Below are 26,815 nucleotides of genomic sequence, written 5' to 3'. Positions count from 1 at the left end.
AAAATCAGATGTCATTAAAACATTTAGGTTACAGAAACCACACAAACAAAGCAACCAAGTATGAAAACAATCCATACAGAATTTGGCTCCAGGGCATTTGGTTGGCCTTTTTCTGGTAAAACTATTAAAGTAAATAGATGTTATGAGTAAAGGAAGGGGACTAGAATGGGAGTAGTAAAGAGCAGAACAAAATAATGATTTGTAGAAATTTGAAGAGGAGTCAGATTTAGAGTGTTGAGGTTGGCCTAAGTCCTACCTCTACATTGGCTTTGTGTCATCTCATTGATGCCAAGTAGTGAAAAAGTTTGGTTGGAAGACACCTTGTAGTGGTAATATACATATGATCACTAAAGTTATGTTTAAATCTTCATAACAGTTTTTTCATATTTGATTGAATAAATACCCAAGTGAACAGTGCCAAATGCACTTGTACTTACAGGTGTATATGGGTGCAGCCATTATTTTTAGCCTGGGTTTTCTAGCTAGGATTAAGGGCCCTGTTTACATCTGCATTGAAGGTTATTGTCAGAGATTTTGTCATTTAGTCCATGATATTTGACATAAAAAATAGAATTGCATGCAGCAAGGCCAAGGGATCCCATTAGAAGTTAATAGTTGTTCAGTAGAGGGACTCTTTTACTGAACAAGGCTACCTATAACCTAAATCCTGACAAAAGGTTTAAGGATTTATTTAATACCTGTTTTTTTTTTACAGACTTAAAACATTTCTAAAATTTGTCCCTTCTTAAAGGGGTTATCCACCATAAGGTGATTTTAGTGCGTACCTGGCAGACTGTAATGGACATGCTTAGGAAGGATCTGCGCTTGTCTTGGGGCTAAATGGCTATGTCATGAGGTTACCATAACACTGTGGCTAGCTTTTTGTGAACTAGTATTTCCTGTTTGACTTTTCTTTTTTTGACTACAAATTCCACAATTCCATTTTCCTCCCTCCCACACATCAGCCACCCCACCCATTGAAACATAAATAAGCTGCATCCATTCAAAAGACCTGTGGTTTTCAATCAGGGTGCCTACAGCTGTTGCATTAGTTGCAGATTGATCTCTCTCCCACCAAGCGATCCCTCCACCCATTGAAGCAGACAGGCTCCCTGTCATCAGCTGACTAGTGAGTCAGGTCTCTGCCGCATTGCAAGCTGGGAAAAATCTGAGACAACAGTCATTTTGCATGCTGATAAAAATAAAATTGGAGTGAAAATCACAGAAGAATTGTGAGAAAACTGTCACACACAGGTACAGACACTATATTATGAACTACAATAACTTTACAGCCCCTGTAGCATAGTCAAATAAAAAAAAATCCTGGAATACCCCTTTAAAGCACATGACAACCAGAAAACAGAGTCAATGAGATGGTCTCAGTCAGCTTCTCCCTGCCCCACCAGTCTTGATTACTAAATCTCTTTTTCTTTAATTACAGGAAGAGATCTATCAAGTATGGTAGTGTGGAAAGAAACCATCAGGAATCCACCCATGACGTTCATGCAGCATGTGATGACAGGTTCCTTTAAGTTGGATGTGACTATAAGTGGATGCAGTGGAGATGCATAGAGCCAAGTGTAAATTTTTTCCACAGAGCAGCAAACATTGAGGAGTATTTTTAAACACAGTGTTCTGAACACAAATCTTTAGAACACCAGGGCACCAAGCAGGAGATTGTGGATATCTCCTGTCGATGGGGTTAAAAATAAAATACCAGAGTTAATCTTTAGGCCTTATAGACACACAACTACTTGATTTGTTAAGAAAGAATGAACTGTACTCTGGTTGTAATATTGGTGATCAGGACAAGGCCAGAGCTCCTCACATTTTTTGTGAGCTTGGCTCAGAGGTACTTGGAAGCAATGTCGTTTGCTTTCATGATTATATTGCTATAGCAGAAGGATCAAGTGACAGACTGTCACTCCTGCCTGACTAAGTTCTCAATCACTTGACTACCCAATTCTGCCTTCAGCCATGAGACCAGTGCCACAGTTTTCCGATACCAGAAATACCACAGAAATGGAGCTTAGACAAAACAGATAAAGATGATGAAATGCACCAGTAACATTGATCCAGATTTTGGACCATGCATGTATGGTGAACCTCATTTATTAACACAGTCTGAATTAAAAGATCTGGTGAGGGATTTAGGTTTGTCATAAGTAAAAACTGAAGTACTGGGTTCAAGACTGCAAGCATGGTGTTTGCTTTCAAAAGGAAAAAAAATGTATTTCAAATCAGGCAAGATGTTTTAACAGAACATTTTGTACAGGCTGCCAACCTTGTTTTCTGTACTGACATTGACAGTTTATTCACATGTTTGAATGAGTATGACCCACAGGAATGGCCAGGGCCGGTTTTAGGCTTATCGTGGCCCTGGGCAAAATCAAAAGTGGGGCCCCAAAAGTCGTAATAGTGCACTAAACAGATTTGTCATCCCATCAAAACAAAAATGGTACCGATAAAAACTACAAATCACAGACCCTCATACATGCCCATATACAGAAAAATAAAAGTTTTGGGGATCAGAATAGTACAATTTTATATTTTTGTATAGTCCCCCATATTAGGTTGGCAGCATAGTTCCCCCACATTAAGTTGGCAGCATAGTTCCCCCACATTAAGTTGGCAGCATAGTTCCCCCACATTAGGTTGGCAGTATAGTTCCTCCACATTAGGTTGTAGTTCCCGCACATTAGGTAGGCAGTATGTTCCCCCACATTAGGTTGTAGTTCCCCCACATTAGGTAGGCAGTATGTTCCCCCACATTAGGTTGTAGCTCCCCCACATTATGTAGGCGGTATGTTCCCCCACATTAGGTTGTAGTTCCCCCACATTAGGTAGGCAGTATGTTCCCCCACATTAGGTTGTAGTTCCACCACAGTAGGTAGGCAGTATAGTTCCCCCATATTAGGTTGTAGTTCCCCCACAGTAGGCTGGCAGTATAGTTCCCCCACATTAGGTTGTAGTTCCCCCACATTAGGTTGTAAGTATAGTTCGCCCCTCATTAGGCTGGCAGTATAGTTCTCCCACATTAGGTTGTAGTTCCCCCACATTAGGCTGGCAGTATAGTTCCCCCACATTAGGTTGGCAGTATAGGACCCCCCACATTAGGCTGGTAGTAAAGTTCTCCCACATTAGGTTGTAGTTCCTCCACATTAGATTGGCAGCACAGTTCCCCCACATTAGGCTGGCAGTATAGGTCCCCCCACATAATGTTGGCAGTATAGTTCCCCCACATTAGGCTGGCAGTATAGTTCTCCCACATTAGGTTGTAGTTCCCCCACATTATGTAGGCAGTATGTTCCCCCACATTAGGTTGTAGTTCCCCCACATTAGGTAGGCAGTATGTTCCCCCACATTAGGTTGTAGTTCCAACACAGTAGGTAGGCAGTATAGTTCCCCCACATTAGATTGTAGTTCCCCCACAGTAGGCTGGCAGTATAGTTCCCCCACATTAGGTTGTAGTTCCCCCACATTAGGCTGGCAGTATAGTTCCCCCACATTAGGTTGGCAGTATAGTTCCCCCACATTAGGCTGGCAGTATAGTTCTCCCACATTAGGTTGTAGTTCCCCCATATTAGGCTGGCAGTATAGTTCCCCCACATTAGGTTGGCAGTATAGGTCCCCCCCACATTAGGCTGGCAGTATAGTTCTCCCACATTAGATTGTAGTTCCTCCACATTAGATTGGCAGCACAGTTCCCCCACATTAGGCTGGCAGTATAGGTCCCCCCACATAAGGTTGGCAGTATAGTTCCCCCACATTAGGTTGGAAGTATAGTTTCCCCACATAAGGTTGGCAGTATAGTTTCCCCCGCATAAGGTAGGCAGTGGCCCCCACAGACATACAGCCTTCAGCCATATAGAGTGTATAGCTGGAGGCTGAATGTCTGTGTACTGCCCCACTTCAGTGCTCGGTCCACCGCTCCTCCGGTAAGGGGTCACAATCTACTGCTATGGTTTATAGGCCAAAGCAGTAGGTCCCAGGACCAGAGGAGCGGTGGTTGGAGCACCGAAGATGACGTGCCGCTGGTAACTTACCATGCCGGCCAGCGTATGTCCTCCTCCTCGATGCTCTGATGCTCCGCTCCTCCGTTCCTACGGGTGCATACATGGGATTTCAGTGACGTCCCTGTGTGCGCTACCTCCTGGCGGCCCCTGCATTTTTAAAGTTAACGCGGGGCCTCAGAGAGGTAACCTGGACATCCTTGTGTCCAAAAAGATCTTTCAGGACACAGGGATGTCCCGAATGTGACAGGGGGCCCCCTGCAGGCTGCTCAGTGGCGGATCCCCCACCCCCCAGATCCACCACTGAGCTGGTTACCCCTGGGGGATTGGGGCCCTGGGCAATTGCCCGGTTTGCCCCGCCTTTACGTCGGCCCTGGGAATGGCATCTCTTTATTGATTCATCAGTGTTAAGCCTCACGGTTGTCTTGTTACACAATGCAATGTCCACCCTTCAATACCTGTTGGCTATGGTGCACACACTAAAGAAACATACAAACACATGAAACTGTTGTACACCAAGTACATCTGCAACATCTGTGGAGATCTAAAATTAGTGGCTCTTCTTCTTGGAATGCAGCTCGGTTTGAAGATCTGTTAGTGGGGCTAGAGAATATTGAAGGGTGACATAAAAAATTTGCTTGGCAGCTACAAAGCACCAAACTACATTAGGCTGTCAAATGTGAAACTATGAAGTGTATCATGTCATTCACACTTGGACTTCTTCCCCACAAATATTGGTGCAGTCAGTGACAAAAATGGTGAAAGGTTTCATCAGGACATTGCCACAATGGAAAAACGGTGTCAGGGCAACTGGAATCCATCAAGGCTGGCTGACTATTGTTAGAGACTATAGAGACAAAAGAGGAAAAAAGGCACACGCGCCCCCTAGTGTAATACTGTATTTATATATGGCAGTGGTAGTAAAAAACACACTTACCAAGTAGCGTTGCGCTCTGGGCACAACACCATGCAGTGTGTAAAACAATGGGTAGCTGTCAGCAGCCCCTATCCTCCGGTCAAGTCCTCGACCACACGTCCAATATCAGCCAGAAAACAATAGAAAGATCGATCTCCAGCAGGCGCTATAACAGCATGAATTAAGGATGAAATGTTCAAAGATCATATAGCAATTTATTTAGGCACACAAAGCAACGCGTTTCCTGCCTGTAACGGGCACTTCATCATGCACATTTGCCTGATGAAGTGCCCGCTATGGGAAGGAAACGCGTTGCTTTGTGTGCCTAAATAAATTGCTATATGATCTTTGAACATTTCATCCTTAATTCATGCTGTTAAAGCGCCTGCTGGAGATCCATATTTCTATTGTTTTCTGGCTGCTATTGTTGGACACTGAAATGAGATGGACCTAACATGGAGTACAAACCAAAATCAGAAGCCAAACCCTTTTAGCCCCATTAAACTTATGCAGAATCAGAGAAACTTTATGCGACTAAACAAGTTATAGTCAATAAAACTTAAGTTCATATTTCTCAAAACTCTTATGTGATACAGTGAATCTGAATCTGGAGGAAACCCTGGAACTTGGACTAAGGGGAGGAGACTGTGTGGGAATGTCTGGTACTAAGGTGCACAAACATATTTGCTAAATAAATATAACAGATGGGTGCAATCTGTAATAGAAACTTCAGATATGTACCAAACATGCATGAGGCCCAAAAACTTGTTTCCAGAATAGGCAAACTAACAATTCCAGAAGTTGTAAAGAATATTCTATTTCAAAATCTTTACCACACAATTAGGCCATTTAGGACTAAAGCTTTAGTCATTATCTTTGTTGGATCTTTTTGGTACATACAGTACATTGTCTGTAATATTTATATCTCACTGTATGGAAAACATTGCAATCCACACCATCAAGGGAGTTACAGGAAATGCACAGTATGTATATTCCATTTCTCTGGGGACCCTTATCAAAATCTTGATAAACTGTACCCAGAAAAATAAAACATTCCCTGATAAAATGTTAGCTTTACATAAAAAGCAGATGGATGTTTCCTGTAGCTGGTAATTACAGTATTGTCATAGATTCATATATTACTCTAACAATGAACATGTAACATTGGGAGCAATAAACTACTATACATGGTACAGGGCAGCTAAAGAAGTCCCCAGTAAATATAAAAGTATTTCAGTTTTCCATCACAGGGTTAAAATTATATTCCAAAACCTTAAAGGGGTACTCCACTGGAAAACATTTTTTTTTAAATCAACTGGTGCCAAAAATTGATACATGATGAATGAAAGATAAACCGTACTTCAATTGTATGATTAATTCTTAGAAAAAATGTATTAAACACATACATTTATAATTTAAAAGGGATATTCCTCCTTTCACAGGGTCCTTGTGAGGTTGTGTTCATAAAACAGATTATATAATCACACCACTGTGAAAAAATGCAAAAATAAGGGACTTTCAGTAGTCTGACATTTATTAGTTCAGAACGGTATTAGGTAAGTCCATGCATTAGGTGGAAATATTTCTACTGAGGAAAGGATCATTGATATAGTTAAGTATCCTGAAACACATCTAGAATACTATATAACGCATCCTTAACCCCTTAAGGACCGGGGGTTTTTCCGTTTTTGCATTTTCGTTTTTTGCTCCTTGCATTTAAAAAATCATAACTCTTTCAATTTTGCACCTAAAAATCCATATGATGGCTTATTATTTGCGCCACCAATTCTACTTTGTAATGACGTCAGTCATTTTGCCCAAAAATCTACGGTGAAACGGAAAAAAAAATCATTGTGCGACAAAATTGAAAAAAACCCGCAGTTTTGTAACTTTTGGGGGCTTCCGTTTCTACGTAGTACATTTTTCGGTAAAAATGACACCTTATCTTTATTCTGTAGGTCCATACCATTAAAATGACACCCTACTTATATAGGTTTGATTTTGTCGGACTTCTGGAAAAAATCATAACTACATGCAGGAAAATTTATACGTTTAAAATTGTCATCTTCTGACCCCTATAACTTTTTTATTTTTCCGTGTATGGGGCGGTATGAGGGCTCATTTTTTGCGCCGTGATCTGAAGTTTTAACGGTACCATTTTTGCATTGATAGGACTTATTGATCGCTTTTTATTCATTTTTATATTATATAAAAAGTGACCAAAAATACACTATTTTGGACTTTGGAATTTTTTTGCGCGCACACCATTGACCGAGCGGTTTAATTAATGATATATTTTTATAATTCGGACATTTCCGCACGCGGTGATACCACATATGTTTATTTTTATTTTTATTTACACTGTGTTTTTTTTTATTGGAAAAGGGGGGTGATTCAAACTTTTAATAGGGGAGGAGTTAAATGATCTTTATTCACTTTTTTTTTCACTTTTTTTTTGCAGTGTTATAGCTCCCATAGGGACCAATAACACTGCACACACTGATCTTCTATGCTGATCACTGGTTTCTCATAAGAAACCAGTGATCAACAATTCTGCCGCATGACTGCTCATGCCTGGATCTCAGGCACTGAGCAGTCACTCGGCGATCGGACAGCGAGGAGGCAGGTAGGGGCCCTCCCGCTGTCCTGTCAGCTGTTCGGGATGTCGCGATTAGCCGCGGCTATCCCGAACTGCCCGACTGAGCTAGCCGGCCACTTTCGGTTTCACTTTTAGCCGATCGGCGCTGCGCGCTATTAGAGGCGGGTCCCGGCTTCACTATGACACCGGGCCCGCCGCGATATGACGCGGGGTTACTGTGTAACCCCGCGTTATATCAGGAGAGCAGGACCAAGGGCGTACCTGTACGCCCTTGGTCCTTAAGAGGTTAAAGGGGTATTCCAGGCCAAAACTTTTTTATATATCAACTGGCTCCGGAAAGTTTAACAGATTTGTAAATTAAAATCTTAATCCTTCCAATAGTTATTAGCTTCTGAAGTTGAGTTGTTGTTTTCTGTCTAACTGCTCTCTGATGACTCACGTCCCGGGAGCTGTGCAGTTCCTATGGGGATATTCTCCCATCATGCACAGCTCCCAGGACGTGACATCATCATTGAGCAGTTAGACAGAAAACTTCAGAAGCTAATAACTATTGGAAGGATTAAGATTACCGATGGATAGTGCGGAGACGCTGAACATTTTGAGTCCTACCTTGCCCGGATGCACTGTGCCGTTCGCCCGTTATAGCAGTTTTTCTGTATATTTAAATTGGCTGCTCATTAGCTCTCATCCCGGCCGATACTGCGCATGTGCGGGATTTCCTACTATACCCGGAAGCGGTCTTCAGCGCTGCTTAATTATATTACTAATAAATGGTAGGCATGAACCATTTTATTCCAGCGCTGCTCTGGACTAATGAAGCAGCGGTAAAGACCGCTTCCGGGTATAGTAGGAAATCCCACACATGCGCAGTATTGGCCGGGATGAGAAGGAGAGTGTAAGACATTATATGAATATTCATTAGCCGGGCAGTGCTGTGGGCCGGGCGGCGGTTTGTCACAGTGCCAGATGAAGGCAGTAACCCCGCCCGTGCTAGTTAGCAGCTAATTATAATATACAGAAAAACTGCTATAATGGACGAACGGTGCAGCGCATCCCGGCAAGGTAGGACTCAAAATGTTCAGCGTCTCCCGCACTATCCATTGGTACCTGTGGATAGTGCTGGAGAAAATATATGACAGTTTTCCTTTAACACACCACTGCTATCTGAAAAATCCATCTGTGCAAACTGAGAATCCGGTATCTACAAGTTTCACAGCCGTACCATTTAACTGCTGCAGTCTCCAATTTTATTACAAGATGGAGCCTCATATAATGCTATTCTTTCTTTAATATATAGCCCAAAGCATCAAGGTAACATATAGCAATAAAGGTGAAGAAAACTTTAGCGTAACCAAACATCAGGTAGTACAGCAACAGACAATCAGCATGGATCCTGGTGCATAAAGCCATACAGCTCCAACTGAAATTCCTCTTTCTTGCTGCTCACAGCCAGAGATAAGTCCTGTTATTGTTGCTCTCATATTTCTCTCATATTTGGTATATATTTGTGTATATCCATACATACATATATATCTACTTATTGCTCATTATATATATATTGCATTATTATTGTTAGTATTACATCATTCCTTCCCTTTCTATAAGTGTATCTTCCAATACACTCTTATATTCCTATGATATTGCTCTTATCCCGCTTTCCTATTATAATACCCTTTTCGGCTTAGTGCGGTCTTCATATTTTCAAGTTACTCCCCATCCTTAGTAAGGTTATAGAGTGTGACTGTTCACTTATCTTCTAATTTAGTATTCCCTTGTTCAGCTTCACTCCTACATACCGCTTCCTCGGTACCCTCTCGCACACTCTCGTTCTGTTGATGTTTCCCCTCATATCTGCGGCAATCTCTTTCGCTGCCGCAGCCATCTTCCCGCGCATGCGCATTGAATAGTATCTCGCATCCTCACACGTATTGCGAGATTTGCTACAGTAACTGGTTATCAGTTACCTAGCCCGCCGTTTCTCTCCTCAGTCGTAGCGGTGTTCAACAGAGCAACAGAGCCAATCAAACGGACCAAAAACATCTTCTACCAGGAATAAGCCTGATTCTTATGTAGTCTTATCCAGTCCCTCCTCCTCTGACTCTGACTTCTCAGAGGAAGGACATGATTCTCTTAATGAGGATATATCAGAGAGTGATGATAATGCTTCTTCTCTACCTGACACCAATGATGATGCCCTGTTAGACAGCACAGGAGCTCCATACTTTGACCCTGGGCAAATTAAACATCCCAGATCTGGGGATTGGATGCCACATCCTAATGTAGCAAAATGTGTGCAAACATGGTTTAAGAAACCTTTAGATAAAAAGGCCAGAAACAAACTAAGAGCTGAATGCCCATGGCCTTCACTACCAGTTATCATGACTGAGACCCCCGATATTGATCAGACTCTGGTCAAATATCTAGCCAAATCGGGGAAGAATCGTAGAAAAGGTTTAGACCGATCTATCAAGTCTTGTCAAGACAAACTCATAGATATACTCGGTCCAAAAAAATTGACCTATCAGAGGAGACCCTTATATCCAACACACCCATTGACATTCAAGTCTTGCGTGGCTGGATAAAAGGAGAGCTTTGGCAATGCCAACGATGCACTTGGAGCTGAGCGTAGATGCTCTATTCTACTACGGTTAGATCCTCAACTAACCCATCTTGCAAATACAGGACCTGCCCCCTCTAATGAGGGATCATTATTTGGAGACTCCTTCATAAAGGAGATTAATAAGTACATGGGCTTGTTTTTGTCACTAGATAATGCCCAAAATACTCTTAAGAAAGTATTCCATAATAATAAGGTTTTCCCCAAGGCTGGGAGAGGTAGGGGTCGCTTTCCCAGCCGCAATAGCCAAGACAGACTCAAGTATAGAGGCCCCTCTCAACCTAGATCTTCCCAGCCTACTGGATCTTATAATACTACCCCCTTCTTCCCTTATGGAGGGAGACCATGGAGATCTAGAGGCTTAAGAAGATATCAGAAAACCAGACCTTCTTCAGGTAATTGCTGCTCTTCCACCTTCTTTCCCACTTCCTCTAGGAGGAAGATAAACTCATTTTTTCCAGACTTGGTCTATGATCACTTCGGATTCCTGGATTCTTGATACTGTAAGAGGTTATAGAATAGAATTCATTTCAACCCCTGTTCAGTTTCGCCTTCCTCATCCCATAACTTTTTCAGAAACAGATCAGACTTTAATAGACTCAGAAATTCAGGAACTTCAATAAAAAAATGCCATTATCCTGGTTAACTATAGTCCAGAAGGGTTTCTTAGCAATCTGTTTCTTGTCAAAAAGAAGGACGGAGGTTTCAGACCAGTGATCAATCTCAGATCTCTAAACAACTTTGTCAGATACCACCATTTCAAAATGGAGGGTATTCATCTTCTCAGAGACCTCCTTCTTCACAGGGATTGGCTGGCTGGTCAAAATAGACCTCAAAGATGCCTATCTTACAGTCCCAATTCACACATCTTCACAACATTACCTTCAATTTCCATGGAAAGATCAGATATGGCAGATCACATGCCTTCCCTTCGGCCTAGCATCAGCCGCTTGGTGTTTCACCAAACTGATGAAGCCTGTAATTTCCATATTGAGGAGCTGGGGTGTCCGACTAATAATCTATTTAGACGATATCCTCATTATGGCTCAATTTCTTTCACTCATACATCTTCACTCACAATGGACTCAATCACTTCTTTCAGACCTGGGTTTTATCAAAAACCTAAAAAAATCTATACTGACGCCTTCAGGGGAGGTAGAGTTTCTGGCATTCATGGTCAACACCAATCTACACATTTTAAGCCTTCCACTAAGGAGATTGAAAACAATTTGTTGAGAAATTCGTTCAGTCCTAAACAAAAATCTTATTTGATTGAGAAACATTGCTTGCATAGTGGGCCTCTTCTCAGCTTCCTCACCTGGAATATGCTGTTCAGTTTTGGTCGCCTGTTCATAAAAGGGACACTGCGGAGCTGGAAAGGGTGCAGAGACGTGCGACTAAACTAATATGGTGCATGGAACATCTTAGCTATGAGGAGCGATTAAAGGAGTTACAATTGTTTAGTCTTGAGAAGAGACGTTTAAGGGGGGATATGATAAACGTATATAAGTATATTAATGGCCCATACAAAAAATATGGAGAAAAACTGTTCCAGGTTAAACCCCCCCAAAGGACGAGGGGGCACTCCCTCCGTCTGGAGAAGAAAAGGTTTAGTCTAAAGGGGCGACACGCCTTCTTTACCATAAGGACTGTGAATTTATGGAACAGTCTACCTCAGGAACTGCTCACAGCAGGAACAATTAACAGCTTTAAAACAGGGTTAGATACATTCCTGGAACAAAATAACATTAATGCTTATGCAGAATTATAAAACTACATCCCTTCCCCTTATCCCCTTACACCCTTCCCTTCAATACCCTGGTTGGACTTGATGGACGTATGTCTTTTTTCAACCATACTATGTAAACTATGATCCTGATTCGGAAATGATCCTGATTCGAAGGTGGAGGAAAAAGATTCTCAGGTGGCACTCTCCCATGTAGTAGAATTATAATCACTTTTATAATAAACTGATGCCGGACAACTAAATAATAAACATAAAACGGTTTTAATCTGCCTGAAAGATAACACAATGTACTGGACAACACGTTTTGAGGGGCAGGACCCCCTCTTCGTCAGGTCCTTTGATTGGTGCACAGTCAATGATGTAATTTATGCATAAAAAACCTGCGAAAGGATAAATACATATAATAAAATAAGAGAGAGAATTATTTGTCAAACAATATACAAATAGATCGAAAATTACATCAAGAGAACTGATAAATACTATACAAATCGGTAGCTGGAAACGCTACTGTCACGATCACACCCTATCGGTCCAGCCAAGATGCTAGATAGAGTGTCATGGTGCAAGGGTAAAAGCCACCAGACCTCTGGGCATAGGCGTGCGCACGGGGTGTGCCGGGTGTGCACAGGCACACCCTAATCACCGCAGCCGCGGCCCGCTGCTGCAGGTCTTTTTTTTTTTTTTTTTCCCTCACTACTAAACCCCAGCCCCACCGGACATCCCCGACATCACCAGCCGGAGGACGGGGGATAGATTGGCCAGAGCCGCAAATTAAAAAAAAATGCATTTTTAAACATCCGGTGTGCCCTGAAAGACTTTCAGGGCACACCGGATGTTTAAAAATGCATTTTTTTTTTATTTGCGGCTCAGGCCGCTCTATCCCCCGTCCTCCGGCCGCTCTATCCCCCCTTCCTCTGGGCCGCTCTATCACCTTCCTCCGGGCCGTTCTATCCCCTTCCTCTGGGCCGCTCTATCCCCTTCCTCTGGGCTGCTCTATCCCCTTCCTCCGGGCCGCTCTATCCCCCCTTCCTCCGGGCCGCTCTATCCCCCCTTCCTCCGGCCGCTCTATCCCCTTCCTCCGGGCCGCTCCTCCCCCTTCCCCAGCCGCGCACACTGCTGCGCTAACTGCAGACGCAGGGGCTGCCCCGCAGCTGCGCACGTCTGCTTACACCTCCTGGGATGATCCTGGCCGCAACTCCTGGCACCGAGTGTCCATTGCAGATGGGAGTGGACGTGCCCGGCCTCTGACCCCAACATGGCTGCCGCAGGTAAGAAAAGTGCACAGACCGAGGACGGGAGGGGGGTGGGATGTGTGTATTATTTATGTATGGTGTGTGTTATGTATGTATGATGTATTTATGTATGATGTGTGTGTATATATAATGGATTTGTGTATGTATTATGTATGGTGTGCATATGTATGTATTATGCATGTATTATATATGTATGATGTTTGTATTTATGCATTATGTATGTATAATATATATATATATATATATATAATGCATAAATACAAACATCATACATATATAATACATACATAATACATACATATGCACACCATACATAATACATACACAAATCCATTATATATACACACACATCATACATAAATACATCATACATACACACATCATACATACAGAACATACAGTACATACATACCATATATATGTTATGTATGTACTGTATGTTATGTATGTATGATGTATTTATGTATGATGTCTATGTATATATAATGGATTTGTGTATGTATTATGTATGGTGTGCATATGTATGTATGATGTATGCATGTATTATATATTGTCACGATTCGGCTTACGGGTTGTGGATCCGCTGTGTCAGCGAGGGATTGGCGTGGACCGTGCTAGTGGACCGGTTCTAAGAGGCTACTGGTTTTCACCAGAGCCCGCCGCAAAGCGGGATGGTCTTGCTGCGGCAGTAGCAACCAGGTCGTATCCACTAGCAACGGCTCAACCTCGCTGACTGCTGAGAAGGCGTGGGACAGAAGGACTAGGCAGAGGCAAGGTCAGACGTAGCAGAAGGTCGGGGGCAGGCGGCAAGGTTCGTAGTCAGGATGGATAGTGTCACGATTCGGCTTACGGGTTGTGGATCCGCTGTGTCAGCGAGGGATTGGCGTGGACCGTGCTAGTGGACCGTTTCTAAGAGGCTACTGGTTTTCACCAGAGCCCGCCGCAAAGCGGGATGGTCTTGCTGCGGCAGTAGCAACCAGGTCGTATCCACTAGCAACGGCTCAACCTCGCTGACTGCTGAGAAGGCGTGGGACAGAAGGACTAGGCAGAGGCAAGGTCAGACGTAGCAGAAGGTCGGGGGCAGGCGGCAAGGTTCGTAGTCAGGATGGATAGCAGAAGTTCAGGTACACAGGCTTTGGACACACTAAACGCTTTCACTGGCACAAGGCAACAAGATCCGGCAAGGGAGTGTAAGGGAGTGCAAGGGAGGAGATCAGATATAGCCAGGGAGCAGATGGAAGCCAATTAAGCTAATTGGGCCAGGCACCAATCATTGGTGCACTGGCCCTTTAAGTCTCAGAGAGCTGGCGCGCGCGACAGCAGGGGACCGGGACGGGTAAGTGACCTGGGATGCGATTCGCGAGCGGGCGCGTCCCGCTGTGCGAATCGCATCCCCGACAGCCATGACAGTGCAGCGCTCCCGGTCAGCGGGACTGACCGGGGCGCTGCAGGGAGAAAGACGCCGTGAGCGCTCCGGGGAGGAGCGGGGACCCGGAGCGCTAGGCGTAACAGATAGCAGAAGTTCAGGTAACACAGGCTTTGGACACACTAAACGCTTTCACTGGCACAAGGCAACAAGATCCGGCAAGGGAGTGCAGGGGCAGTGAGCAGATATAGTCTGGGAGCAGGTGGGAGCCAATTAAGCTAATTGGGCCAGGCACCAATCATTGGTGCACTGGCCCTTTAAGTCTCAGAGAGCTGGCGCGCGCGCGCCCTAGAGAGCGGAGCCGCGCACGCCAGCACATGACAGCAGGGGACCGGGACGGGTAAGTGACCTGGGATGCGACTCGCGAGCGGGCGCGTCCCGCTGTGCGAATCGCATCCCCGACGGCCATGACAGTGCAGCGCTCCCGGTCAGCGGGACTGACCGGGGCGCTGCAGGGAGAGAGACGCCGTGAGCGCTCCGGGGAGGAGCGGGGACCCGGAGCACTAGGCGTAACAGTACCCCCCCCCCCCCCTTAGGTCTCCCCTTTTTTTTGTCCGGTAACTGCCTCCCCTGGGATGAGGACACCGGGAAAGAATGGAGGGTTTCCTCAACGGCAGGCAGTACAGCAGGAGTTGGAATGGGGAGGGAGGGCAGAGGGTGAAGCTTGGCACGGGGCAGGGTGACACAAGGACGGGAGCCATGAGGAGGCACAGAGGCTTGCCTGACTGGACTGGGAGGGGGGGAGAGGCACTTCCTATGGCAGGCAGAGTCCCAGTTCTTGATCTCCCCGGTGGTCCAATCAAGGGTGGGGGAATGAAGCCGGAGCCATGGCAGACCGAGGAGGACCTCAGAGGTACAGTTGGGTAGGACGAAGAGCTCAATCACTTCGCGATGGGGTCCGATACACATCAGGAGGGGTTCTGTGCGGTAACGCACGGTGCAATCCAGTCTGACTCCATTGACCGCGGAAATGTAGAGCGGCTTAACGAGACGGGTCACCGGGATGCGGAATTTATTCACAAACGACTCCAAAATAAAATTCCCAGAGGCACCAGAGTCCAAGCAGGCCACGGCTGAGAGGGAGGAGTTGGCTGAAGGAGAAATCTGCACGGGCACCGTGAGACGTGGAGAAGCAGACTTAGAACCAAGAGACGCCACACCCACGTGAGCTGGGTGCGTGCGTGCGTTTCCCAGACGTGGAGGACGGATAGGGCAATCCACCAAGAAATGCTCGGTACTGGCACAGTACAGACAGAGATTTTCTTCCCTACGGCGATTCCTCTCTTCCTGGGTCAGGCGAGACCGATCCACTTGCATGGCCTCCTCGGCGGGAGGCCCAGGCGTAGACTGCAAAGGATGCTGTGGGAGAGGTGCCCAGAGATCTAAGTCTTTTTCCTGGCGGAGCTCTTGGTGTCGCTCAGAAAAACGCATGTCAATGCGGGTAGCCAAATGGATGAGTTCTTGGAGGTTGGCAGGAATCTCTCGTGCGGCCAGCACATCCTTGATGCGACTGGATAGGCCTTTTTTAAAGGTCGCGCAGAGAGCCTCGTTATTCCATGATAACTCGGAAGCAAGAGTACGAAATTGGATGGCGTACTCGCCCACTGAAGAATTACCCTGGACCAGGTTCAACAGGGCAGTCTCGGCAGAAGAAGCTCGGGCTGGCTCCTCGAAGACACTCCGGACTTCAGTGAAGAAGGCCTGGACTGTGGCTGTGGCAGGATCATTGCGGTCCCAGAGCGGTGTGGCCCAAGACAAGGCCTTTCCTGAAAGAAGGCTTACTACGAACGCCACCTTAGACCGTTCTGTAGGAAACAAGTCCGACAACATCTCCATATGCAGGGAACACTGAGACAAAAATCCACGGCAGAGTTTAGAGTCCCCATCAAATTTGTCCGGCAGGGACAAGCGGAGGCTAGGAGCGGCCACTCGCTGCGGAGGAGGTGCAGGAGCTGGCGGAGGAGATGGTTGCTGCTGTAGCAGAGGCAGAAGTTGCTGTAACATGGCGGTCAACTGCGACAGCTGCTGTCCTTGTTGGGCAATCTGCTGCGATTGCTGAGCGACCACCGTGGGAAGGTCAGCGAGACTTGGCAGCGGCACCTCAGCGGGATCCATGGCCGGATCTACTGTCACGATTCGGCTTACGGGTTGTGGATCCGCTGTGTCAGCGAGGGATTGGCGTGGACCGTGCTAGTGGACCGGTTCTAAGAGGCTACTGGTTTTCACCAGAGCCCGCCGCAAAGCGGGATGGTCTTGCTGCGGCAGTAGCAACCAGGTCGTATCCACTAGCAACGGCTCAACCTCGCTGACTGCTGAGAAGGCGTGGGACAGAAGGACTAGGCAGAGGCAAGGTCAGACGTAGCAGAAGGTCGGGGGCAGGCGGCAAGGTTCGTAGTCAGGATGGATAGCAGAAGTTCAGGTAACACAGGCTTTGGACACACTAAACGCTTTCACTGGCACAAGGCAACAAGATCCGGCAAGGGAGTGCAGGGGCAGTGAGCAGATATAGTCTGGGAGCAGGTGGGAGCCAATTAAGCTAATTGGGCCAGGCACCAATCATTGGTGCACTGGCCCTTTAAGTCTCAGAGAGCTGGCGCGCGCGCGCCCTAGAGAGCGGAGCCGCGCGCGCCAGCACATGACAGCAGGGGACCGGGACGGGTAAGTGACCTGGGATGCGACTCGCGAGCGGGCGCGTCCCGCTGTGCGAATCGCATCCCCGACGGCCATGACAGTGCAGCGCTCCCGGTCAGCGGGACTGACCGGGGCGCTGCAGGGAGAGAGACGCCGTGAGCGCTCCGGGGAGGAGCGGGGACCCGGAGCGCTAGGCGTAACATATATGTATGATGTTTGTATGCATATAGTATGTATTTATGCATTATGTATGTATGTGTGTGTGTATATATATATATATATATATATATATATATATATGTGTAGGTTATGCATGTATGATGTGTGTATGTATGATGTATGTATATATGTATTATGAATCAGAACAAAAGAAAAAAGAAAGTTTCCTCCAGCTCTTCCAAGGATAACGGCGCATGTAGTATTAAACCATCAAACCTTTAATCTGTAAACATTAAAAATAGAAAAAGGTGACATCATAAAAGAAAAGTGAAACTCCAGTGCGTTTTGGGCTACATATAGCCATGATTAAGAGCGACATTTTGCTCAAAACGTGTTGGAGTTTCATTTCTCTTTAATGATTGATGTCACCTTTTTCTATTTTTAATGCATACAGATTAAAGGTTTGATGTTTTAATACTACAAGCACCTTGAAAGAGGCAACTTTCTTTTTTCCTTTGTTCTGATACACGGGACCCGGCCTGTTCTCTGCAGTCCGTGCTCTTCTACTATACTATAAACTATACTTCTGGCCCACTCTCTGCAGTCCGTGCTCTTCTACCAGCAAATATACTAAAAACTACTACAGCACTGACCCGGGAGCTGAAATAAACATTTTTTTATTTTATATTATGTATGTATTATGTATGTACGCAATCCCCCACACAGCACCCATAGCACCCCTCAAACACACAGCACCCCTCAAACACACAGCACCCCTCAAACACACAGCACCCCTCAAACACACAGCACCCCTCAAACACTCACACACAGCACCTCACACACACACACAGCACCCCCCCCACACTCACACACAGCACCCCCCCCCCCACACTCACACACAGCACCCCCTCCACACACACACACAGCACCCCCCCCACACACACACTCACACACAGCACCCCCCCCCACACACACTCACACACACACACACACAGCACCCCCAGTGCAACATAATGGGAGTTGTAGTTTTGGTCACCATATATTGGATCAGGGCATGCTGGGAATTATAGTTGGTAACTGCAAATCCCAGCATTGCATTCTTTAAAGGAATGCAATGCTGGGAGGTGCAGTTATCAACTACAATTCCCAGCATGCCCTGATACAATCTATGATGACCAAAACTACAACTCCACACATCTATATAGGAGTACAATTTAGATTATGGTGTAACATCCTGGGAGTCCTAGTTTTGGATCAGCTGCAGACCCAAAACTACAACGTGCATGCTGCTCTAAGCTTGCTGGGTGCCGCATCACTTTTTCAACCAATCTGGTGCAAAAAAAAATTATATTTGGAATATCCCCCCCTCTGTGCCCCCATCTTATAGTAAAAGCGTTCTTCTGTTTGAAAAGTAAAGAAAAACATGAGTTTTACCATTCAACTTACAATTTTTTTTTCAAATCTACATCAAATGCCTCCCTATAAACACCAGCAACATACACACAAGTGGGAGGTCTAGTCAGGGCTGGTGCATGGATTTCTGACACTCTAGGCAAAACCTAATTTTGACAACCCTTTGGCTCCGCCCATTGAACCCCTTGGCAAATATAAGATCAGGGGTAGAATTAGTCCCGTAAGCCTCATGGTAAATTCTAGACTTGTCCTCCTCCCTACAATTATAACTATACTGCACCTAATGTGGAGAACTATACTGCACCTAATGTGGGGGAACTGTACTGTACCTAATGTGGGGGAACTGTACTGCACCTAATGTGGGGGAACTATACTGCACCTAATGTGGGGGAACTGTACTGCACCTAATGTGGGGGAACTATATTGCACCTAATGTTGGGAACTATACTGCACCTAATGTGGGGGAACTATATTGCACCTAATGTGGGGGAACTGTACTGCACCTAATGTGGGGGAACTATACTGCACCAAATGTGGGGGAACTATACTGCACCAAATGTGGGGGAACTATACTGCACCTAATGTGGGGAACTATACTGCACCTAATGTGGGGGAACTGTACTGCACCTAATGTGGGGCACTATACTGCACCTAATGTGGGGGAACTGTACTGCACCTAATGTGGGGAACTATACTGCACCTAATGTGGGGGAACTATACTGCACCTAATGTGGGGGAACTATACTGAACCTAATGTGGGGGAACTATACTTCACCTAATGTGGGGGAACTGTACTGCACCTAATGTGGGGGAACTGTACTGCACCTAATGTGGGGGAACTTTATTGCACCTAATGTGGGGAACTATACTGTACCTAATGTGGGGGAACTATATTGCACCTAATGTGGGGGAACTGTACTGCACCTAATGTGGGGGACTATACTGCACCTAATGTGGGGGAACTATACTACACCTAATGTGGGGGAACTGTACTGCACCTAATGTGGGGGAACTATATTGTACCTGTGGGGGAACTGTACTGCACCTAATGTGGAGGAACTGTACTACTAACCTAATGTGGGGGAACTATACTGCCAACCTAATGTGGGGGAACTATACTGCCAACCTAATGTGGGGGAACTGTACTACACCTAATGTGGGGGAACTGTACTGCACCTAATGTGGGGGAACTGTACTGCACCTAATGTGGGGGAACTATACTGCCAACCTAATGTGGGGGAACTGTACTACTAACCTAATGTGGGGGAACTATACTGCCAACCTAATGTGGAGGAAATATATTTCCATCCTAATGTGGGAGATTTATACTGCCAACCTAATGTGGGGGAACTATACTGCCAACCTAATGTGGGGTAACTATACAAAAATATAAAATTGCACTATTTTGATCCCTATAGCACTTTTATTTTTCTGTATATGGGGATGTGAGGGTCATTTTTAGCGCTGTGATTTGTAGTTGTTATCGGTACCATTTTTTTTTTTTTTGCTTTTTAGATATTTTTTATGGTATTTGAAGTGACCAAAGATGTGCTAATCTGATTAGTGCACTATTACGACTTTTGGGACCCCACTTCTGATTTTGCCCATGGCCATGTTAAGCCTAAAACCGGCCCTGGATCCAATCCTCCTACACTATGCAAGCAAGAGTGTGTGTGTGTATAGATATATATATATATATATATATACATACATAAACACACACACACACATGCATGCGCGGAGTGAGTTTGTGCTTTAGGGTGCACACCCTAATGCAATAGGCTGCGCACGCCTATGCCTCTGGGTATCCACCACTAGTCCCAGCAAGACACCAAATTAACCCTTTGATAAACATGTTTCACCAGAGCTTCCTTCAGAAAGGTGAGCTCCTATATTTAGAGATCAAAAACCAGAGCTGATTAATTAAACAGTTAATCTGAAAAAAGGTATCACAGTGCTATGTATAAAATAAACAAATGACATACAGGTACAAAAATATATCAAAGAGTTCAGCAAGACAAGTTCAAAAAGAAAAGTCCTTACAGCATAATGATACAGCAGTCCTTGTGAGTGAGAGTCCAGCTGTATCTTAGGATGTCTTCAACTTTTGCCACAGGCTTCAACAAAGGTTTGTCTAGCATCTCAGTTTTATAGTGGCTTTTTAGGAGGGAAAACTACACCTCCCCTCTGATCCCACCAGGTGGGGGCAACTCTCTTCTGGGTCCCTTATCTCAGTTTTGTTTTTATGATGGGACCAGAGGCTTTTGACTTCAAAAGAAGTATACCACCAACAGCCTCCCCCCTCCCCAATAAAACTGGAATACACAAAACACAGTGTGCATGAACCCTCACCCATGTCTTTAATTATACACAAATACAAGTATAATACACATGTATGATTCCATAATCAGGCCTTGGGCCTGAAAGCTACTCATTTCAAAAAGTCACTGTTCCGCTCCAAAGCGGTAACTCTATTAGCATGACACATTCCCTTTAAAGGACATCTGCAGCAAAATACAACTTATCCCCTATCCGCTGGGACCCCCCGGCAATCTCCTACAAGGGGCCATGGCTCTGCCGCGGCTCTCCCATGCAGGAGGTGTGCAGGCCGCAGCGTGACATCACGACCGACACGCCCCCTCCATGTATCTCTATGGGAGAGGTGGGGAGGCAGCGTTCGTGCCTCCCCTCCTCTCCCATGGAACTGTATGGGGAGGGGACGTAGAGGGGGCGTACCGTTGACCTCAGATAGGTCGATGCTATCAGCATTAGCTGATCACAGAGCGGCAATGCGGGGCCCTGTTTGGGAGATCACAGGGGGTCCCAGCATTCGGACCCCCCGCGATCAGACACTTATGAAAAGATGTCCTTTACTTCAAATATGGTTGCATATTATATTCATTTTCCTACAATGGATTTCAGAGGACACAGTGTAGGAATTTGGGTGATCCCCTCATACATATCCATTTGTTGCCACCTCCTGCAAGAGGCACCCGGTTAGACCAGAAGGTTGTAGGGTTATACCGTAGTAGATCTTGTAAGGGGTGTGAATATATAAAAGTCACTAAATATCTTGAGAGCCCCAAAGATGGGTACAGATATATTAGTTGAGATTTTGCGAATTGCAAGACATGTAATGTGATCTATGCATACCAATGCCCCTGCCCATTGACATACGTAGGTAAAACAAAGAGAGAACTACAGCGTCGCATATAAGAGCACATTGGTGACATTAACCACCAGCGAGATAAACCTCTCTCTAATCATGAGAATGTGCGCAATTACCTACTTTGCTTGGCATTTTACTACCAATGTTTATATTCCCTGATGATCCTGTGATAATCTGACAGGTGAAACATGCTGGAATTGGGAATTGTGGTTTCCATTGGAGGTTTTATTTCACTTGTGTGATTCATAATTTTTGTTTGACTTATGGTGTGTAGGTTCATGGAGCTCTGTGGTGTGTATTAGACCAATATCTTTAATTCTGCCACCTATTTGTTGTTTTATCCTTCACTTAGGATAAAGCAGGGTCCGGCACCATGGTTGAGGCCACCCTACTAAAGAAGTGGGTCCCTCAAAAGGCAGGGACAGAGGGACAGGCACCATAGACCTAGTGAGCACAATATTCCTGCATCGTCCATAGTCCATTTTCGGTGATTTCTTGTGGTAGCATTATAGTCAGAGAGCAAAGTGTCTAGCAGGGTTGTATTCAGGGGGTATAGTGGATGGCAGTGTAATATTTAGGGGCACAGAATGTGACATGGTTATATTCAGAGAGTACAGTATCTGACAGGGTTATATTTAGTGGGCACAGTGTGTGGCGGGGATATATTCAGAGGGCACAGTGTGTGGCAGGGTTATATTCAAAGGGTACAGTGTGTAGCAGGGTTATATTCAGAGGGTACAGTGTGTGACAGTTTTATAGTAAGGGGGAACAGTGTGTGGAATTGATATACTGATTATTGTCCTAATATAGAGGATGAGGATCTGATGACAAAGTGAGAAGCCAATCATCTTTTGGCATCAAACTCTGCAGAGGGAAAATGTAGCTGGAAGAAGTCATGGCAGTCTGGACTAGATGGAGAAGAAAAGGAAAGACAACAGAGAAGACATTACCTGTGAGTAACTGAATCAGTGCTGTACTCACTTACCACTGCTTAGAACATACTTAGAGCTGTAGTTTCTCATGGGAAAAGCTTATTTTGCACTTTAGTGTTGTTTGGCATGTGGTATACTTGATTATTATTATTTATGTGATGTGCTACACCACAAGCGTCCATCTTGCCAAGTAGGAAATCTGTTGTTAAAAGTTTGAATCCCACCTAAAAGCAACAATGCTAAACCCTTATCCACTATGCTGCCATGTTTAGGATCCTCATTTCATGTTCAGAGTGTAGAGAGATTACAAAGAGCATCTCATGTTCTGGAGGACCTACTCCCTTTCATCTCAGAGATAAGGGGGCTACATTGTGATCATTGCATGTGGGCAAAACCACTCCTGCATGCTTTGATTCTTGGCTCCATGATGTTGCTACAATTGTGGGCTGTTGGTCACTGCATTCAGGTGTGTTTTTGCCCACATTTCATGGTTACGATGCCATCTACATACATTAAAGCAAAGTTTTCAGCAGGGCTTATTGTTAAGGGATCCTTCTAGCAAGCAAGACTTTTCCAATGCAGAGAACTTTTCTATAAGCTGATCAGACATGTCAGGTTCCGATATTCATTGCATACAAAGTAAGTGAAATTGTTGTTGGTCATATACAAGAGTTTTATGTGGCAAAACTGTTTTAAAGATAACATGGTGGAAAGATTGTAGAGGTAGAAAATAACATTATAAACTCAATAATTCTTGGCCATTAAACTGACTTTTTTTTTTTTTAGATCTTTATTTGCATTGTTCCTTTCCTTGTAATGATTATTATTAATAAAAAAGTAATATGACAAATATTAAAAGTTCAGCTTTATTAACAAGCCCTAGCGTCACTTATTTGTGCTTTGGTTAAAGATATAGTTGATGTTTCAACTTTTACTTGGAATTTGTTACTTAAATCTCTCTACTGCCCTCTAGTGAAAAATCCACAAATTGCAATTTGTGAAGATCTGTAATTTTTTATTTGTCAAAATTAGAATTTTCTGAAGTTGCTGCCTTTTTGTACTTTTGCGGTTAAGTGGTTGCTATGGATACATGCATATATCATCACATATTCACCTTTAATCACCTTAACTAAACAGTCCAGATCCAGATGCCAGTCAATATCCAAGTCACCGTTGACAAGTGTCTTACTTAGGTTCTAGTACCGTCTCATCTTAAATACTAGATAGAAAATGCATGTACTTTTTAAATGATAATAGCTAAAAGGAAAAAGATTCTTCACTGCAGGATGTAACCCGCTTTGTGTCTTTTTCTAGAAAAACCTTCTTCACACTTGGAACCCTCCCCAACTTCTTGTCCATTTTGCTTCTGTTATACAATTGGAATTCAAATAGATATTTACCACAAAAAGTATAGTACTTTGAAAGTGTAAACAAGTTGAAATCTGTTGGATGCATAAGTATTCACCCCCCCCCCCCCCGAGCCAAGCTCAGCCAAGCTATAGCTGCAAGTCTTCTGGGGTATGTCTCTACAAGCGTTGCCCATCTAGAGATGGAAATGTTTTTCTATTCTTTTGGCAAAAAGGCTGAAGCTCAGTTAGATATAGACAGTCTGTGAATAGCATTTTTCAATTATTGCTATAGATTCTCAATTGGAATGCAGGTCTAGCTGTGACTGTGCTATTTTAGGACATTAACACGCTTTGATCTAAATCATTCCATTGTAGCTTTGGCTGTATGTTTAGGGTCTTTGGGGGAGGTTTGTCTAAACATGTATAGAGGAAGAATGGTTCAGGTTGCCCATAGAAAAATCTCTGGGAAATGAAAGAAGCAATCTGATTGATTGCTATGGGCAACAGTAACACTTTTCTGATCTCATTTTCTGATGGATTTTATGATGCTTCATGAATATTTTTTGATAACCTAACCCTGCTTCTCTTGTTTTCATGCTGCTGTTTGTTCAGCAAACTCTGAGGCTGTCAAAGAACAGGTGTATTTGATACAAGAAATTGCAGATAAGTAGACTCTATTTACTAGTTATCCCGTTGCAGGCGCCAACTAGGCTGATCTGTAAGCAGATCTGGTACCTGGGGCCCAAGCGTCTGAGAGAATATCTCTAGTCGATTGAGAAAACTCTGAATCTGTTCCTGTTGACCCAAAATGAACCAAGCTATTAGTGTCAAGAGATTCGATGAAACAAGAGGATGAAGATTCCCGAGGGGATCTTGGAGGATTAATGGATGAGATGGCAGAATTCGAGGGAAATCAATCAACATTCCCAATATTTGGGGAAACCAAGATTGTGTCGGCCATAAGGGAGTTATCAACACCATTGTTGATTTCTGAGATTTGACAAGAAGGAGAATCCTCGAAATCAGAGAAAATGGAGGAAACGCATAAAGAGTTTCCAAGGGCCAGAGATGAAGAAGGGCATCTAATGTCTCCGCTTCTGGATCGGGTCTCCAACTGAAGGATCGGGTTGTCTGACGATTTAAGCGGGAAGCAAATAGGTCTAAATGAAGAGGACCCCTAAGGGAGAATATTGGGATCCAATTTCCAATTGCTGGAATCTATTAGGAAGCATGAGTTCCAATCCGCTATGGTATTGGATAGACCTGGAATATATTCTGCTTTCAAGCTGAAATGCCAGAAGTCTTTTGCGATATTCCTAGAAGTTCCGATTTCGTACCGCCCAAATGATTGATGTATTGCACGGCTAATATGTTGTCCATTCTCAAAAGAATGCAACAATGTGATCCGTCTCTCGGAAAACTCTTGGAGGGCAAAAAATCTTGCAAGGAGTTCTAAACAGTTTATATGAAGGAGAGACTTTTTATTAAACCATTTTTCTCCTCTTGAAGAGGAGCCGCATCTGGCTCCACAACCTAGGAGTCTGGCACCCGATTCTATGATCAAATCCTGAATTGAGTTGAAAATAGTCTTCCCGTTCCAGGATTGAATGTGTTCTAACCAACAGAGAAGTTCCTCTCTGGTGTCGAAAGTTAGGTTTATTTAATCTGAATAACCTAAACCTTCTCTTAGATGTTGAGCCTTGAGTCTCTGAAAAGCCCTGTAATGTAAAGGGGCTGGAAATATCGCCTGAATGGATGAAGAGAGAAAACCTACTACTCGAGCAATGGCCCTCAGAGAAACCATGTTTCCATTCAATATGATTCGTATTTCTCTGCGAATTGACTCCAATCTTCTTGAAGGAAGATTGAGAATCTGTGTTGACCATAAAACCCAGAAACTCCAATTCTCTGGAGGGGGATAAAACTGATTTTTCTGTATTGATGATGATGAAACCCAGATTGGATAATAGAGACATTGGGGGAAATTTATCAAAACCTGTGCAGAGGAAAAGTTTCCCAGTTGCCCAAAGCAACCAATCAGATTGCTTCTTTTATTTTGCAGAGGCCTTGTTAAAAATGAAAGAAGCAATCTGATTGGTTGCTATGGGAAACTGGGCAACTTTTTATCTGCACAGGTTTTGATAAATCTTTCCCATTGTCCACTGAATGTGAATCAGAGATAGATTGTGTGCCATAATAAGGATGTCGTTGAGATAAATTATCAGATGAAGACCTTGAGCTCTTAATAATGCCACCACTGGTTTAAGCAGTTTTGTAAAACACCATGGGGCTGATGAAAGACCAAATGGTAGGCTGACAAATTGCCATTTCTGACCCTTCCATAAAAATTGGAGGTAAGGCTGAGAAAGTTGGTACATGGGCACCGTGATATAGGCATCTTTTAGATCTATTTTGCTTACCAATCGATTCGTAGCAGAAGATCCTTTAACCTCTTAAGGACGCAGGGCGTACCTGTACGCCTTGCACCCGATCCCAGAGTTTAAAACGGGTCACGCCGTGACCCTGCATCACACCGGGTCGGTCCCGGCTACTAATGATAGCCGGGGCCCTGGGCTAATAGCACGTGGCAC

This window comes from Hyla sarda, chromosome 6 (genome assembly GCF_029499605.1).
Source record: "Hyla sarda isolate aHylSar1 chromosome 6, aHylSar1.hap1, whole genome shotgun sequence".
NCBI lineage: Eukaryota > Metazoa > Chordata > Amphibia > Anura > Hylidae > Hyla > Hyla sarda.
Note: the sequence above shows the minus strand (reverse complement) of the source record.